Source organism: Anabrus simplex, chromosome 1 (genome assembly GCF_040414725.1).
Source record: "Anabrus simplex isolate iqAnaSimp1 chromosome 1, ASM4041472v1, whole genome shotgun sequence".
Taxonomy (NCBI): Eukaryota; Metazoa; Arthropoda; class Insecta; order Orthoptera; family Tettigoniidae; genus Anabrus; species Anabrus simplex.
Genome location: NC_090265.1, coordinates 1,225,817,679 through 1,225,837,927, shown reverse-complemented (window position 1 = coordinate 1,225,837,927; position 20,249 = coordinate 1,225,817,679). Strand labels below are relative to the sequence as shown.

The 20,249-nt window shown below is 39.5% G+C and overlaps 1 protein-coding gene across 4 annotated transcripts in view; it reads left to right on the top strand.

Moving 5' to 3' along the window:
* Window positions 1–445: 445 nt before the first annotated feature.
* Window positions 446–20,249, top strand: part of LOC136858213 (very long chain fatty acid elongase 7) — a 163,414-nt gene continuing 143,610 nt past the window's right edge. For all 4 annotated transcript variants that reach the window (XM_068225452.1, XM_068225450.1, XM_068225451.1 and 1 more), the window contains exon 1: window positions 446–564. The gene's annotated coding sequence lies outside the window, so the exon portion shown is untranslated. The remainder of the gene's footprint in view (window positions 565–20,249) is intronic.

Sequence of the window (20,249 nt, the reverse complement as noted above, 5' to 3'; positions counted from 1 at the left end):
ACAAACAAACAAACAAACAAACAAACAAGCCCCATGGCACTACAGCCCTTGAAGGGCCTAGTCTACCAAGCGACCACTGCTCAGCCCGAAGGCCTGCAGATTGCGAGGTGTCGTGTTGTTAGCACGACGAATCCTCTCGGCCGTTATTCTTGGCTTTCAAGACCGGGGCCTCTATCTCACCGTAAGATAGCTCCCCAATTCTAATCACGTAGGCTGAGTGGACGTCGAACCAGCCCTCAGGTGCAGGTAAAAATCCCTGACCTGGCCGGGAATCGAACCCGGGGCCTCCGGATAAGAGTCAGGCACGTACCCCTACACCATGGGGCCGGCAGTATAATAGTAGAGAGGTCAGTTTTGCACGGTCATCATTCGTCATTCAGTCGAATAGGTGTTAGAATATGCATGAGGAGAGCTGCGGAACACGCGCTGAAGTTTGTGTTCATTATGAACGAACAGTGACTATGAATAAAAATACGATTGTTCTGATTGTCAGTCGCATCCCAGAGGCCAGATACTCCACTGCTAATCATCGACTCAACGTAGGCATAGTTTCACCCAGGAAAGGTAAGTGTCATTCAGCTATAAAAATTGCTCACTTCTTCCGAAACAATAAAGTGATTCTGCCCACTCTCACTATATTTCTCTTTTCTAGTTTGTTTGATATTCTTTTTGAAGAGTGTCATTGACACACTCCTATCCGCGAACATAGTAACCAACATTACTTTTTAAATTCAAGCATGCAGGAGAAGATACAAATATCACTTGACAATGTGTGGCGGATGGCGTAAGAACATCCTGCGGGCATATACAGTACAGTGCAGGATCTGCATAGTTTTAAACATGCAATTGGTACATTTAGGGGATACATAAAAGAATGAATGTATATAACTTATCGATATTTTGTTCAAAATTCTTTCATAGCCCATTTTCATTCATTTACATAAAGAATGTTGTAAACTGTATAGAAGTATTAGATGGAAGTAGTTGTGATAATATAATACAAATATGTGTTTTCGAGTGAGCTCTAAATTAATCAATCGTATCCAGCAATGCCAGACAGCCACAGCTAAAGCAACATCCCAGTCTTTATGCCTTTGGGCTAGAAATGAGTTCAAAAGGAAATCTCTCTTGACTCACCCAATGTCTCTAAGGTAGTAAAGTGTCCTATATCCAAGTTCAATTAGTTTCAATAGTAAATGAAAGTTATTTCTATACAGGCCACGATGGCCCTTGGAGGAGTGATAGTTAAAAGCCTCCACTACCCGTAATCTCGGTACTCCGTGTGGTAGAGAGGTTAGCTTTACGTCCGGTGCCATATTTCTGTTACGTAGGCTTGTAGTGCTAATAATAATAATTGTGCCCTCTGATAAAATTGTTAGACTTTCCTCCGACGTATGTATCCTATACATTCTGAATTCACTCAAATCCGAAAATAAGGAAATGTAATTCTAATTTAATTCTGAAGCCTGTGTATTACTTATTCTAATAGTTTGCCATTTATTTCGTTTAGGCATCTGGTGAAACATTCGCCAAAACACAAAAATCATATTTTCCTGGAATAAAATGCATACGATTCTTTTTGTAGGAATTGAATAAATTACGAGCACACGTTACTGATATTCCTTCGCACCTACTTAGACAGGTGTTAATCATCATAATATGGGGCATAATTAGTTCTGTGGCTTCGATGGTAACTTCCAAACCCGGAAGGCTGAGGTTCGAAACCAGGTCTATCATGTGTTAAGATATTCCTATCAATATTTACAAGACGTTCTTAAACCCTGGCCGAAACCAAAATAAGCCTGGGTGGCTCCAGGGACTCCACAAAGAAAGTGCTGGAGAAAGGAATAATAATAATAATAATAATAATAATAATAATAATTCCTGGAGAAGATTTTTGAGAATTTGGAATTCTAAACTTGAAAATCAAGGAAGAAAATCAGGAGGAATCAACGTCAAATGCATGGCTTTTGCTGACGATTTTGCGATGCTTTCAGAAAACCTAGAGTTAGCGGCCATACTGATCAACCTCCTAGAAAAGATCGCTAGCAAGACGGGACTCAGGATCTCGAAAGAGAAGACCAAGTTCTGTAACACCACATTTCAAAATCTTTTTTCTTTCTTTCTGAGCTAGTTATTGTCCAAGAATGCTGAGGGTGAGATGAATAGATCGATTCACGAATGAAGAGATACTGAATCGAATTGGTGAGAGGAGATCGATTTGGCCAAACTTGACGAGAGGAAGGGATAGTATAATAGGACACATCTTAAGACACCCAGGACTTGTTCAGTTAGTTTTTGAAGGAAGTGTAGGCAGTAGGAATGGTAGACGTAGACTAAGGTATGAATATGACAAACAGATTAGAGCAGATTTACCATTCAGTAGTTACGTAGAAATGAAAATGTTAACAAAGAATAAGCTGGCGCTCTGTTGACTGATGACTCAAACAACAAGAACAACAAAACCGATACAACCGGTCTCCGCGATTAATGGATTCGCCAAGTTCCCAAAAATTCACCAAGTCTCCACACTATCGTTTTCCGAGATATGCATAGAAATCCATTTTTATCCTTACATTATCACTTGTCGTTGTATTCATAATGTTTTGCAAGTCTTTGCATAAGTTTTCCACTTCATTACCATATCTTTTATCTGCTGTGGGGGCGTATACTTGTATTATGCTGACCTTAAAAGGGTAGCCATGTAAATGTAAGAGCTTAAAACGAACTGATACTGGAACAAAATTGCTGATGTGTTTCACAATTTCTGACTTCACAAATACTGCTTTGCCATTACGGTGACTTTTATCAGTTTGAGGACTGCCAAGGTAATACTAATTCTCATCTTCTCCTTTGCATATATCTCTGCCTGGCCATCATAGTTCACTTATTGCATGAACATCAGTCTTGTCATTTCTTTCATTGTCAAATTTAACATCCATGAACAAACTCCTCACAAACCATATTGCTAATCTCATGTTAGATATCACTTCATTGGACCGGGAGTTTCATAGCACCCCCTGCCCACTTAAGGGCTGCCCAGGACTAGGGGACTCTGCTCTATTCTATCCATAATGACAACCTTGGGAAATATAACAATGGTTTCCCTGCCGCATCTCTCGTTTCTGGTCACCCACCCCTAAACTGGGGTAAAGACGCTGTCGATAGCCAACCCTAACATGGAGAAAAGACGCTACCTATATGATATTTGCTTCTAGTTGGTGCATGTACCTTTCGTCTATAAACCCCAGTTATTGGGTTGCCTCGTCCGTCTCCTACACTGCACCGCAGGTCTCCTACTCCACGATAGTTACCGCTGAGGTACTTGTACATACCGCCTGTGTTTGGGCTCTCCATATTTATGACTCCTCGAGAGACAGTGTCCTAGCATTTTAAAGGCCCCAGGAATTGGGCTACCTGTCCGTTCGTGGACCCGAAGATCATCCCTATAGGGAGTCCCCTATCTACTGCACAGGGATCAACATGTAGTAGATCCCAGGTGCAGGGAGAAGGACATTTTCGAGAGCTTTTCGAAGAATCTCAATTAATCTAGTATTAAAAACGATACATATGCTGCATTCTGATATTGCATTAGCAGAACATACCCCTCGTGGACATCTGACAGTCGGCCATGTCACTGACTTCTGTTCGTAAGCATCCTGTAAGCTGTCATTTTTTAAAAATCTCTGGTGAGGAAATTAGTTTAGCTGACAAATTTGTGAATTAATTTCCAAAGGCCTCTGTGTACAATATGTTAGTGGTTGAGCTATATGGAGTAAGAAAAACGAGATCATTTGTTTTATTGAATTTTGACGTAGCCACATAGAACTGGCCATGAATAAAGCAGCGGGTTTAAGATCGACGCCTGCTATCCGATGTGTTTCCTGCCGGTATAGATTATTGACGTAATCAAACATATGCTTCAACCTATATCAACCTCCGCACATTCTGGTATTCAGTCGGTAATTTACAAGAAACTGCGGACAGCGTTCGGCTAGCGCGTGCTCTGGAACGCGTGCTTTATCAAATAAAGGGAAGTTTCCTGCAGAACCATTAAGAGTTATTACCCCAATTTTCGGTAGGAAACTGAATTTTATGAACACTTGTTGGCCTTTATTAAGAGGCGGTACCAACCGTTTTCCCCTTATTTAATTGGTTAGCTTATTAAATTTATTATGTAAGGTCGCAATCACGTTGCTCATGTTGCAAACTTATCGAAGTTTGAATGGAATAAAAAGACTTAAGGAAATACGTCTGGAAGCATTCACTCAATTCTTATTCCAGATACTCATGTATAGAACTGAGGTTAGAAAACGAAGAGGAAGGCAAAAATATGGTATATACAGTAATCCAATCTATGACTAACACGAAGTCTGTATAGTTTGGAATAAACAGAGTCAAGATGATACGTCTGAAGGCAATCATTCAATACTCATTCTAAACTGTAAATTGCTATGCTGCATCATAGAGCAAAGTCCGCCACCTGTAAGCAATCATTTGGTACTCATTTATGTAACTGTAATTTTCCGGAGAATAAATCACTATATGGTATCATAGAGCAAAATGCAGGGACGTACTAACGGAGAGCTTAGTTCTATACCTCTGTTTGATGATTAAGCATATTCGTAATTAATAATGCTATTTTATTTTAAACAATCATGCGAATTTTTGCAAATAATTTCGTAAATATTTTGAAATGAAATACAGTCATTTGTAAAATCATTTAATAATGTTAGTATAACATTTCTTTTAAATTCCTCCTAGTAGTTTAACATGATATCGTTTCAGAACGTAGACAAAGAGGCGTCATTTCATTTCTAATATTACTGCCGGAATGCTCGTTCTTCGCATGGGATAATGCATTATATTTTATTTATCACAAAATATCGGAACTAAACAACCTCACTTTACTTAATTAGCTTATAATAAACCACTGCAATTTCAGCCTTGCACTTTTGTTGGGAGTGGATGTTGTGTTTTACGTGGTTATCCAGATTTCACACCGTTTATCGCAAGACTTCGGAATAAGACATCTTTACTTTTTCCTTAGTAGATTATAAGGATATCATACGCCAAAATTCAGCACCCTTCGCTCATTTAATCACAACATTTCGGAATAAAACATCTTCGTTCTTCCTTCTAATTTGCTTATATTATAGCATGTATGTGTCAATTTGCTGCTCTCTAGATTTGTGGAATGTGTGGGAATCAAACACTGTGTTAGGGGTATTAACATTTTTTCAACCCCTTAACCACCAACTGTCGGAATAAAACGTCCTTATTTTCCTTAAATAGCTTATGTTGCGACCGACGAACCAACATATCGGACGCACATAACAGTTCATTTCCATAGGCGCACAAGTACAATATTGAAAAAAGTCTGATGGAGGACTAAACTGCCCAAAACGAGCAGATACAGCACATCACTCAGAAGGTGCTATAACATATTTATTGCACATGAATAAATAAATAAACGCCAGATATTTATACATATGTACAATTAGAGATACACCAATATTATATTGCTGCCGATCGCCGTGTTCAGTCTGCCAATAATAAAGGACGCGACAGCGCGTTGCCAATTATGAGAATGACAAAATGAAATGCAGCAGACGAGTTGCCAACACAAAAGCCACATCACATTCCCTACCTTGAGGGATCTCAACATTCAAAATCAATGTCAAGTGCCTTATACACTATCACAGACAAATGAATGGAAAATAAACGAAACATACAACATCTACAAAATATACTTCGATTTGACACACCCTTAGTAGCTAAGGCCTTAAGGTACGCTGTACGACCATTGGAACCTAAACTACCAAATTAACGTTCACATACCAGGCGTTACAAAACATGTTCCCCTAATTGTTTGGAACTGTGTATTTCAACCGAGATTTCATGAGACGACCACGAACTTTCAACAACCCATAGCTATAAACTCGCTTCAGTTTGAGAAAGGAAGAAAATTTCTCCAACTTTGGAGGCTGTACATTAACTAGCAGGACTCTCAAAAAGGGTTTCGATTCTGAATTCGCAGCAGATGGCATACTACCGTCAACAAAATCAGGATACACTGGGGACAATTTGTGCACCCAAAAGGGGTCATGCAAACATAACATACATCAAGGAAAGCATTTGTGAGGGCAAAACACCTCGAGACAAGTGGTCAGCTGTATTGCTGTGGGTAGGTACATGTCTTCAACCTGATACTGAAGCGAGGGACTGAATTTCAACAACACTATTGTCAACAAATTTTTTTCCAACAATTGGCGGGTTTGTATAACCAAACGAGAACTATCGTGCTGTGGGTCCATCGGTATATGGAGAAAGGAATGTGCAATTTTAGAGATTCACTGATCTTACTCATAAATCGAAAAAACAATAGAGCAGCATAAAGCTCTAAGGGATAAATATATTTCTGTTTCAATGGAGGAACTCTCTATTTGGAAGTCAACAGTATCACTGATACCTCATCATTATCTGATACTGTGCTAACATACACACAAGCAACATAGGCATCTTCTTAAGCGCCAGAAAGGGCATGGATTTCAATAACCTTTTACCTTTCTCTGCACTCTGAGTTCATTAAGCAAGGGGAGCTCACTCCAGATAGCATTCAAAATTTCAATAATTTCAAATGAAAGTTCTAACGGATCATCCCAATCGATTTTCAGTATCCAAAGAGACTGCAGGAACAGATTGCACTTAACCACGGCATATTCTAACAATTCAAAGGGTCAAATATAGAAGCAATGGTAGTGGGAATGCTTCTCTTAGTGACTTCCTTGGATTCTTTCTTCAAATTTATTTGAAACAGAAAGTCATCATACCTAGCATGCCACACAATACCTAATGATTTAATAGCTTCATCCTTAGTGAGGTTACAAGGTGACAAAATTTCTCTATCCTCTACAGGTACATTGGCAAGGGCTTATGGAAAATTAGGCGTCCACATTTTAAGGTGTCAATGTGCACTATCACGCACAGAAGAAATTTCTGATTGAAGCTCATTAGCCTCTTTATCTGAAGGTTGTCAACATAAAAACAAGAGCGAATGATCTCTGATGCAGTGGGGTGACATTATTTGTGTTCATAAGCAATTTGAACTAGACATCTCGTAGCAAGAAATGGGGCAGAACTTGTATCGTATGTAACAGTAGTAAGACGGTATTCCTTGATCCCTTCATCAGTAGATTCACGCCAAACAATTTTCTGAAGATTTCTGTGGTCAGGATGCATTATCACACTTCAGTACATCTTAGTAACGTCAGCTTAAAGAGCAACAAATTAGGTTTTGAACTTTAAAACAATATATAGCACGTCAGGCTGAATAGTAAGACGATGCGATAACAGGGAATTCAATGCTGTAACTGTTTGCTCTCCTCATCAAGACACTTGGGGAGATGAAAGTTATTACCTTGGGACACATGAATCTCAAAAAAACTATATGTGGCTTGGCCGCAAATTGCCACGCAAATAGAAACAATTAACATTCCATAATCACAATGGTAGTATTTTAAATAATTAACCATTAAGTATCGCTTAAGAAAGAAAATTAAGGCAATATAAAATACAAATGAATTTAATATACCAAAAAATGAGATGAATCGGAAAAGTTCCTTAAAGCGTGGAGGGATTTAGAATTTACTTTACTGAATTTACTAATTGCTTGCTTTATCTAATTGAAGCTCACCAATTGCAGCTTTCGTTGAAGTCATCGGGTTTCCGTGGTTACTCGTTCTCTTCTTCTCGATGTAGAATTGGCTCCATGGGCATCCCTCCTTCCTTCTCTGATATGGTACGGGCTATCTGGACTAGCACTCCCTAATTGCCTAGTCTCTAAAATTAGACATTGGCCCTATACTTGTAAAAACTGATCAGCATTGATCGTATGAGGAGAAAATTCCGAGATATGAATTTTTCCATATTAGTAGAAATCTCAATCCAACTGAGCTATACTATTTACACGGTACAGACTTGTACCAAATTCCGTAGACTTGAACTAAACATAGTTCTTCGTCCACAATATTTACTGAATATCACACAAGCCATAAGCTTGTTTCGTCTCACGCAGATCCGATAACATAACCGCAGCTCAGTACTGTATCGAAGCGATAACACACTGTACAAAAATCAATAACGTCGTTCACAGTAGATGTTCACAGTAGAAGTTAGTTAGGTTCTCAGCAGAAATAGTACTTAGGTTGTTAGGTGCCGTTCTCGTGGTGAGAATCTCTATATATTCGGGCTCACCCCCACTCTTGGTAACAGTTCAATCTCAAAACTCATATACAACGAAGTATCAGATTCGTACATCGATTTATCAACTCCCCTTCTCTTCTTTCTTGACAAGTCCAGTAGGCGTGTCGATGATGTAGCTGACCAGCTTGCAAGCCTCGCGCGCGGGTCGCTGTTTACTAGCCTTGGCTCATGAATTAAACCCAGTGAGTCATGTAATTTTCCACGCTCAAGAATAACCGTTTCCGTATACGCAAATATGAGATGAAATGACAATAACTATATTTCAACATATTAACCAAATCCAATATATAATATTGCACCGTCTCCGCTCCCTGAGAGGACGCATAAGATCCAGACTAGCTTAATTACGATTCTTCTGACCAACATAATCTATCATTTGGGTTATGAGTTCCGAATATGAGAAAGACATGTCATGCGGAGCCAAAGAAATCTTAAATTACACATAGATACAACTCTCATACGTTACTTATTGAATGTTACCAAGATGTTGCAGCATTCATCCACTTAAATCTAAGTCTCTACGCTACGATACACATTGAAAGAATGATATAAGTTTTACATATCTTATTTATTACATATTTGTTTCAATCCAAAGGTCGAACATTATGCTATCCTCCCTAAATAATTTCTGATAGAGGAAACTGCATGATCACTTGATTATCTCATCTATCTTTGGCGAGCATTGCTTTAATTTCCTAATTCCATCTACTTCTTCTACCCGACTGCATAATCAATTATTTTACTTCCTCTCTTAGCCTCTCTCCATACCAATATTTCAATTAACGCATCCACATTTCTGGCGTAAGGAGAAATCGAAGAAATGTCAGTATCGGGTAAAATACATGCAAGCGACGTTCATCTTGAATCTGCCGGTAATTGACTCGTCCGGCACCCACTATGCATTATATAAGAAATGCTATTTGAGTTAGTCATTTTAAAAATGAATCTATTGAAATCTATTGCACTAAGTGCTTAAATCTTGACTGACCCAAAAAATCAAGGACGGAATGTAATACACTGACTGACAGAGCAAATGCAACACCAAGAAGTAGTGGTCAGAACTTTATGCCAATTGCAGGGTAGACTGACGTCACTGAGGTATGCTCATGATGTGAAATGCGCCGCTGTGCTGCGCACGTAGCGAACGATAAATGGGACACGGCGTTGGCGAATGGCCCACTTCGTACCGTGATTTCTCAGCCGACAGTCATTGTAGAACGTGTTGTCGTGTGCCACAGGACACGTGTATAACTAAGAATGCCAGGCCGCTGTCAACGGAGGCATTTCCAGCAGACAGACGACTTTACGAGGGGTATGGTGATCGGGCTGAGAAGGGCAGGTTGGTCGCTTCGTCAAATCGCAGCCGATACCCATAGGGATGTGTCCACGGTGCAGCGCCTGTGGCGAAGATGGTTGGCGCAGGGACATGTGGCACGTGCGAGGGGTCCAGGCGCAGCCCGAGTGACGTCAGCACGCGAGGATCGGCGCATCCGCCGCCAAGCGGTGGCAGCCCCGCACGCCACGTCAACCGCCATTCTTCAGCATGTGCAAGATACCCTGGCTGTTCCAATATCGACCAGAACAATTTCCCGTCGATTGGTTGAAGGAGGCCTGCACTCCCGGCGTCCGCTCAGAAGACTACCATTGACTCCACAGCATAGACTTGCACGCCTGGCATGGTGCCGGGCTAGAGCGACTTGGATGAGGGAATGGCGGAACGTCGTGTTCTCCGATGAGTCACGCTTCTGTTCTGTCAGTGATAGTCACCGCAGACGAGTGTGGCGTCGGCGGGGAGAAAGGTCAAATCCGGCAGTAACTGTGGAGCGCCCTACCGCTAGACAACGCGGCATCATGGTTTGGGGCGCTATTGCGTATGATTCCACGTCACCTCTAGTGCGTATTCAAGGCACGTTAAATGCCCACCGCTACGTGCAGCATGTGCTGTGGCCGGTGGCACTCCCGTACCTTCAGGGGCTGCCCAATGCTCTGTTTCAGCAGGATAATGCCCGCCCACACACTGCTCGCATCTCCCAACAGGCTCTACGAGGTGTACAGATGCTTCCGTGGCCAGCGTAATCTCCGGATCTCTCACCAATCGAACACGTGTGGGATCTCATTGGACGCCGTTTGCAAACTCTGCCCCAACCTCGTACGGACGACCAACTGTGGCAAATGGTTCACAGAGAATGGAGAACCATCCCTCAGGACACCATCCGCACTCTTATTGACTCTGTACCTCGACGTGTTTCTGCGTGCATCGCCGCTCGCGGTGGTCCTACATCCTACTGAGTCGATGCCGTGCGCATTGTGTAACCTGCATATCAGTTTGAAATAAACATCAATTATTCTTCCGTGCCGATTCTGTTTTTTTCCCCAACTTTCATCCCGTTCGAACCACTCCTCCTTGGTGTTGCATTTGCTCTGTCAGTCAGTGTATACAGCAAATTATTGAAGTCCGTATAACCAATTATTTAACTGAACATTACTATAACTCAGCTCGTAATTAACAAATTAAAAATTATAAGTTCAAAGATGTCAAACTCACCATCTTAGATTTGTAAAGAAATGATTAAATCGAAATAAAGTTTAAAAAATTAATAGACTGAAGCAACTAAATTAAAATATGTTTTGGTAATTAAAACATGTGTGGGTGCACCCTAGCAAAGAAAAATATTTACAGTATAATACCTTACAAGCTAAAGTGTAGATTGAGGGCGGTTTCAAGATATTCAGGACGCATTTTAGGCCTACAACCATATCTCATGAATTGGAATTCTCCTCTGTTGCCTATGAAGTTTTGAGTTAATTGCTGGCTCTCACTCGGAGCTCATATTAATCTGCTGACATATAGTTATTCCTATCTCTCACAACATATCAATAGATACCTATAAATATCAACCTGGGAGGATATTTCCCTAATATTTCTATAAACAACTGATTTACAATTCTGAATATTCATGCTTTTTTCCTCTTCTGCGTGAATATTGATAAGTCTTCTTCTAAATTAATGTATTTTTAATAAATGGTTCAACAAGTACCAGTAGGTTCCGTATACTATTCTAAAATCTGAATCTTCTCATTATTTATAATTGAACATACGTGCGACTTTATATATTCTAACGACTACTCTGCTAGTTTCTTCTGAAGTATACTAGCTAATGTGGTCTGCATTGTGCGAAGACTCGATCATAAGATACAACTTATACATCTACAGTCAGTCATCAGTGATAGGGTGTTGCCTAAGAAATTACTACACGTCCTTTCGCTTGAGGATAGATTATAATTAGAAAAAAAAACGTGACATAGTGGATGTGTTTGGTTCATCCTCCTAACTGAGACTTCATTGGTACTACCAAGTACGCACGCTAACCAACAGGTGTCATTTCAATCATCTGTGAACTTTCTCATGCTTGCTCGTAAAAGAAATAGTACATATAAATGCTACATATTCATTTCCACTTAGTACAAACTCAACTTGAAACCATTAAGTCCACTACTACATCACTGTGCTCATATTCGCGAAGAATCAATAACTACCACCATTCTAAATTATCAATCTCATATCAACTTCTCTTAAAATAATCATTATTATACTTCCAAACATATATCCCGTCTCCTTTACTAAATACGTATCCACTCCATTTAATCGTGGCATTTCTTATTTTAATCACGGCTCATGGACATATTTCACGACATTATGACCTTAATTCCGTCATAAACTTAAATTATTGTAAACACATCTATCTATTTGGCAGACATATCCTACTGCTGGTTCCTAACTTGACATTCTTTGGTCATAACCAACGTACACGCGTACCTAAGTCTCTCTTTGACATAGTATACAATTCACTATCACCTTAACGAACTCAGTATTTCACACTACATGGATCACATCTCGAACGTAGGCTTTCATCACTGATTGACTACCTATCTATGGATTTGTCATTCATATACGAAGATTACCTAACCACCTTTGATCTAATTCAATACATTACTTTCGTCGCTTCATTATTTCGCACGGAATAACTTAACAAATTGTATTATACCCACATATGAATATAAAACATCACTACATTAATTTAAAAACAAGACTTATCTGAATTCAGCAGCTCCAGTCGTCGGCATATGTCCAGCTGACAGGACATAGGGACACGCCTCTTTTTACTTCCCTAGGTGAATGGGAAATACTGGCATAATTCTCCTCTGGGCTTAGTCATCTCTCGGCAGACAACGTCATCCGACGGCACCCATTTGGGCAGTCTGGCCTATCATCTTCTTAGAACATTTTGCTCATTTCTGGACTAGTTGGAATAGAATAATAAACAGAATCAATTAGCATTGCCATCATGAACAACTGTGATAATCTGCTTAACGCAAAAGATTGCTTCCTTTGAAAGAGTTGATCTACTTGACAAATAATAATCTTGGGGTAGTATAATTCTATGACTTGAAATGAACAGATTTTTCTCCTTTATCTTTCCAGGAGTTATTATAGGATTCCCACTTCTGTAGTTCTTTAACTTGGGTGATATCGAGTAATACGTCAGCAGAGACTGCCGTGACGTAAACTTGTCGTAGTTTATGCTTGAATTTCCACGTATCTTAAAGTTCGCGGAACGAAATTAAAAATCTTCTGCTTGATCTGCGACGCAGCTTCCAATAAATCTGCTCCTTGCTTCTGCTGAAATTATCTCTTGTCGATACCTTCTTTAATTCTGACGTAGTTGCTTTCCGTCTTCGACTCTGGTTTAGAAGTAGCAATTCAATCTCGTTTTCTTATTTTTTTAAATAATTGTTAGTAACAATCTTCACATTCGTTCTTTTTCACTGCCTTCTGGATCTAAATTCCTTTCTCTAGCGCCTGTGGTAAATACTTTTGCTTTCGCTCGCGGTATCGTCAGACACTTTGACGTTAATTATTCTCGGAGACCTGGACTCCATCTTTGTCCTTCTTACGGACGGAACTTCTTATAACAGTGAAATGGCACAATATATTCCTATCTTTCATAATATAATAATAATAATAAATGATGTTATAATATGTACAATATGATTGCAAAAACCTTATTTACAAATGCTTGACGTAGAATAAATATGTTATTACGAATAATTGCCGATGGCGGATAAACTTGATATCAAATGATATCGCGTAAAATGATATTACATTAAATTAGTAGGGCTGGAGAAGCCTGGACGGTTACAATGCTATTCCATTTTATGATTCGCAACTTCCGTTAAAGACAACTCTCAACTTGGTTGTAGTGCTAGAATCCTTGAGCACACAATGATGAGACATGTAAAAACATAAGTTAGAAGTCACGGTAGGTGCAATTTCCATGTGACACATTTCACTGTATTCATGCATGAAAACTTCATAATGCTTTTTCAGGTCTGGAAGTCTAGCAAATTTATTTTAAATCTGTTTGAGCCTTCTAACAGCATTATGCTTAGACTCAGATACAAGTGACAATTCAGCAGTAATAGGAAGTTTGACAACAAAACTACCAGAATCATCTCTTTGAACATTATTCATAAAGTGGTCTTCACAAGTCCTTCCTTCGGTTGTAAGAACTGGTTGATGAAGTTCGTCAAGCTCCCAGAACCTTTGGAGTTTAGTGTCAATAGAGTCAAGTTTTATAAGATTGGCACGACGAGTCTTGGCACTATGCTTAATGCACGACTCAGGGAATATGCCTGACAATACCCAACCAAATTCCGTATCCAATAAGGCGGTATAATTTTTGTTATGCAAATTATTAGAAGAAATAATTTCATAGTAGACATCAACTCCTAACCAGATGTCAACAGTAGAAGGCTGATTTAATGTCCTATCACTCAAAATAATATCATGAGGAATAACCCAATTGGAACAATGTCTTTCCTGCGCAGGGAGTGGACTTGTGATTGTGTTCACAACTGTGCAGTTCAATTTCAATGTACAACCTGAGATATTAGAGAACAAAATACGGTTACATATGAAGCTTACAGGCGACACATTCGCATTGCCAACACCAACAACAGGTAGACGACAAGCCCTTGTACGGATGCGAAGCTTTTTGACAAGTTCAGAAGTCATAAACCATACCTAACTCACAGAGTCTAACAAAGCTGTAACTAGTACAATCTCTCCTGAACTATCTCTCATCCCTACACGCGCTGTACTCCGCAAAACATTAGAGCATAGTCCTGAATCAACCTTCATTGCGGAGGGTGGAAAAATAGCAAAATTTTAACCTTTCCTTTTGATTCGTTATGGCAAACTAAGGAGCACGTATGAACTTATTTAGCACAACGCTTCTTCTTCTCTTCCCTAAACCTCTTCACCCTTTCGCTGTGCTTCTTTCTGCGTTCTTCCGTCCATCCTGTATCTTGCCTGTTAGGCTGATCAGCGAATTTGTGTTTGTTTATGAGATTTCTGAATTTTTTCTTCCCTGCAATATTTCTTCATTTGCACCAATTTCCTGGAGATCTTAGTTTATTTCTAGAGCCAGTTATAATTTTGAGAGATACTGTGATATTTAGTATTTTCTTCGTTAGGCTATTTTTCTCCATCCTGATCAGGTGACCGTAGAATTTTTATCTTCTTTTTATAATGATGTCTATGATTTTTGTTACCTGATGGATTTCCTCTGATTTTCTTTTCATCCAAATACCATTTTCGCATTTATTTCCTCGAATTTTCATGAGAATTTTCCTCTCCCGTTTTTCGATGTGTTTTGTTTGTGATCTGCCACTAATTATCAGAGTTTCTGATGCATAAAGGGCTTCTAGTTTGACAACTGAATTTAATGTCGTAATTTTGCCGTTTGGAATATAGATTGTTGGTTGTATCTGCTCTAGACAATTGTGTATGCTTTTTATTGTTTTGTAATTCTTTCTTTGTTTGTTTGCTGGTTTATCCCGTTCGGTTGTTTAATTTCACTTAAGTATTTGAATTCACCTGCTTGGAAGATTTTCCCATATCTAGTGAATAGAGGATGGTCGTTAAATCCTGATTTTGGACCTTCCATATACTTTGTCTTTACATATGAAATTTGTAGACATGTTCTTGCCGCTATTTCATAAAGTTTTCTACGGACTACAGTGCTTCTTATTTTTTGTTGGAGAGGATTGGCATGTCATCTGCAAAAGAGAGGCAATTAGGGTGAATTTCGTTTGTGAGAAGTCTACTAATACTGATCCCTTTAGTTTCATTTTTCCAATCTCGAACCAATTTTCCCAGAATTAGGTTGAATAGTAGTAGTGATAATCGATCGCCTTGTCTGAACCCTGCTGTAATTTCGGATGACTCTGAAATTTCTCCTAAAATTTCACTTTCTCTGTTGTGCCTGTTAAGAGTTTGCTTGATCAATCCCCTTGTTATTCTGCCGACTTGAAATTCCTCAAGTATGTTGAATAGAGTCTGTTGGTCTATTGAATCATAAGCTGTTTTGAAGTCAAAAAGATAATTGTTTCTTTTGTTTTAAAATAGATTTTAGGTTTAAGATTTGTTCTGGGCATGACCTGCCCTTTCGAAAACCTGCCTGATATTCTCCAACGAGGTGGTCGGTTTGTTTTTCTAATATATTTAATAGGACTGTGAAGAAAATTTTGTAGACGAAATCCCTCTGTAATTGCTTATATCTGTTTTACCCCCTTTCTTGGGGAGTGGATAAATTAGTGCACATTTCCAGTCTTCTGGAATTTTTTCAATAGGGCAAGGCCAGTTCTAAAATAATGGGTGCTGAATCAGCATTTTCCCATGAGGTCGTTGACCCCTAGCAGTTGGGGTACGGAGGTCCGAGGTCATTCACCAAGAGTTGAGTAATGGGGCATTGCGGATTCGTGCATTTTGCGTAAGAGAGCAAGCCTAAACTTACAGACGCCATCTTGGAGGGGCCTAACCTCACAGGGCCTAGTTTTACCGCCATACACCCTTCCCAACCTCACAGGGCGTAGTTTAACTGCCAGATGCTTTTCCCGACGCCATCTTGGAGGCGCCTAACCCCACAGGGCCTATTTTACAGCCAGGTGCCCTTCTCGACGCATCTTGAGTAGTAGGACAATGAGGATTAGCCTAAGAGAGCAAGCCTAAAATCACAGTCGCCATCTTGGACCCATATGTACGGTCAGATGACCTTCCCTCGTCACAGCCACCATTTTGGAATGGCCTAACTACATAGTCGCCATCTTGGGCCCACTTTTACGGTCAGATGCCCTTCCCTCGTCACAGTCGCCATTTTGGAGGGATTAACCACACAGTCGCCACCTTGGGCGCAGTTTTACGGTCAGATGTCCTTCCCTTCTCACAGCCACCATTTTGGGGCCTAACTATATAGTAAAATCTTTGGACACAGTTTTAAGGTCAGGTGCCCTTCCCTCCTCACAGACGCCATTTTGGAGAGACCCAACCTAACAGTCGCCATCTTGGATCAGGTTTTACGAACAGATGCCCTTCCCTCGTCACAGGCGCCACTCTGGAGGGACTATCCTCACAGTCGGCATCTTGGGCCCAGTTTTACAGACTGATGCACTTTCCTCCTCCTGATCTGATCTAGTTTTATGGCTAGATGCCCTTCCCTCCTCATTATCATGGAGGGGCCTAACCTTACTACTGCTACGGTCAGATGTCATCCCTCTTCCTTATCTGGCCCAGTTTGACGGTCAGATGCCCTGCTCTCCTCCTAATGCGGCCTATTTTTACTGCTAGATGCCATTCTCTCCTTATTGTTATCCTAGTACTGTACTCCTCCTCCTCCTCCTCTTTTGACACAGTTTTACGGTAAGACGCCCTTCCCTCCTCGTTTGGCTCCAGTTTTAGACCATTCTCTTATAACATTGAGCGATTATGTCAACATGGTTATGCATGTTAGAATGTTCGTTATCAATGTTACTCACTAGAAAACTTAAGCCTTTGTAGATGGTATAAGTGTGAATCTTTTCGATGGGTGTAAGGAGGCGAAGGGGATGTAATAATTAGAACATTTTGAATTTAATTAAACATTTATTGTGTAATTATTTACAAAACTAAACAATCTACTACCGGTTATAAAATAGTCTTTGGTACCCTGCCGACAATTTTGCAGTACTCCTTAATAGCTCCCTGCGAAGGGGTAGCATGCTTCCAAAATTGTATTCCTGCAACATTCAAATTAAACAAAATATTTATTGTTTATAAAATTAAGCTTTTAAATATATTATACTATGTATGTTAAGCTTTACAAATAAGCCAATGCAGTTATTACCTTGATGTTATTCATGTGTTTTGTTCGTTTCTGAATTATTGTCAGGTATTGTGAAGGAGGGAAAAATTTCATCCATTTACTGCGTATAGTTTAAAATCTTCGGATTAGGTCCATCCCAATCATCCCAACCAATTCTGTCTCGATGCTTGTAATGACCTCGACATGATCTGCATTAAGCTACATCGATTGACATCTTACTGTGGAGAGGAAGAATGTCCCAAACAGCATCTACGAAAGGAGCAGCGTACGTAGATAAAAATCCTGGTGGTAAACATTGAATCGGTTGTTTTGGCATCTGATATAAGGTTCTATGTTTATAGGACATCTTAATATCGTCACTTACTTGTGTGAGGGAAATAAGATATTGCATATTAGTTACACTGGTAGGTGGAAAGGGTGCACATTCACCGATTTGTTTGTTATCAAGACGATTGTCTGTAACCGTGTAGTCTTTTGCTTCTTTCTTTTCTATAATTTACGGTGAAGAAGCACACACTATTTATCAATGATAAAGGGCTATCCATATTTATAGTTTTGTAACAATATTCGTTAGTCGAAGGTGACATCACTCATATGAATAATAAGACAATAGGATGTTGTGTTAGCAGGAATGTTTTCAGATGTTTCAAATTTTAAACGAATATCGACAGGAGATTAATTTATAGATTCTTCATGATAAGAGCAGTCTATAACTACAATCGGTGCTTAATTTTTAAATTATTCTGGCGAAAACAGCGGACGATCTTCTTTATGATAATATGATGAATTTAAAAAACATGTCGTAGAGCAACCCAAATTTATTTTTCTCAAAATTAGTGTCTATGTTTTCGTATGTATACGTAATTCCGTTGAGATACAGTATAGTATTTCTTAATTTACAGAGATCAAACTGTGAGCTATCTTTCTCCTGGTTGAATTTACGATGGGTTTGAAAACCACAAATGATATACAATGGCTTTTCAGTAAAACGTGACATTTTAAATGCCCAGCTACCGAGCTCGATAGCTGCAGTCGCTTAAGTGCGGCCAGTATCCAGTAATCGGGAGATCGTGGGTTCGAGCCCCACTGTCGGCAGCCCTGAAGATGGTTTTCCGTGGTTTCCCATTTTCACACCAGGCAAATGCCGGGGCTGTACCTTAATTAAGGCCACGGCCGCTTCCTTCCACTTCCTAGGCCTTTCCCATCCCATCGTCGCCATAAGACATATCTGTGTCGGTGCGACGTAAAGAAAATAGCAAGTGCCCAGCTATGCTTATTTGTAGGTGGCAATACAGGATATTCATGCAGCTCCCAAGTCCGAAAACGATTAGGTGATTGTGTATCATGTTCTACAATCTTGAGCAATCGATGTCTTTTCGATCAGATAATGCTACATGTGGAATCCTCCATAATATACGATAAAGTATAATTTTCGAGTCTACTGGTGTTTCTGCTGCTTTAAGAGAATTGTAATCACTTCGATCACGGATTAGAATTAGCTCTTGTTTTGCGTTGATTAAATAGTCTAAAATCATCTGCTAAGCAGATAATACGTTTTAATTGTAACCTACCTGAAAAAGTACCGTTCTGATTAATCATCCAGTTGTTATTAGCATTCGGACACCATGCTGCCATCCGTAAAAGATTACTTTCTTCATCGCTATAAGAAGGGTAGAGTTTAATTTCAATCTCTATTTTCATATTATTTACTTAACAACGCTCTTCAAAGAAGAGATAACTAGACCATGGTTGTTTAGTTGAGGTGTGCTTGGTCCACTTCCATCTGTCTTATCTACGCGTCTTTCAATATAGAGGTAGCTTTCGTGTGGTAGGGTGTATAGATCTTTTTGATTAATAATAAAGCGTATCTCACCATTGTTATTGAGTCCAAACGTAAAAGGTTGATAAGAATGAAGCTCACTTCGTACTACTCCTTCATAAGTTTCTACTGTGTTCTTAATGTCTAGCTTTTCTTCCACTTTGTTATTGTAGCGTATAACCTAAATCTTGGGGAATATGCTTATGATCATCTGTTAACTCGTTGAGTCTTCTTAAACACGTAGTATGTCTCCGGAATGTACACCGTGTTTTATAGATTTTTATACTGATTTAAGACGAAATTTGTAAGCTATGTACCTGTGTCGATCTAAATTAATAAGCTGATTATGTTTATTCACAAGCCTAAGAGTGATGTTACTAATGTGTTTTACAGACACATGAAGATAAAGAACTACGGACGGTTTCTCACGAATAGTATCCCTTTCAGACCGAGTACGCACAATTGTGCGGGTTCGTATTTTAGTTATCCCTGACCGTATTTGATGTTTTTTGGGCGCTACACCGGACTGCAGTGATTGTGCAGGACACGTGGCGTGTATTTCAATTGATTTTAGTATGCGCTTGACCGCCAGGGCGAAGGAAGAAGAGTTTAAAAAGCACAGTTGATCGGCGAGATGGCAGGAAGCAGTAGTGCCGAAAGTAAGTATTTATTTACTGCGTTTATATTAATCTCGAAGCTTTACTGAATACCGGAATATATTCAATGAAGTGTGTACATTGGTTAGTGAACGTAAATTTTGAAGCTACACCACCGTACGTGATACAACGAGGTTTTGAATTTTGATACGCACAATTGTGTGGGTCCTGTTTTTCGGATGTTAGTTTTTATTTGGAAAATAAACTATTAATATGTGTTTGAGGGTCATTTTAGTCAGTTCTTGACGTACAAACAAAAATTCACACCTCCAGTTTTCTTTCAGGTCTGAAAGGGGTATAACCACC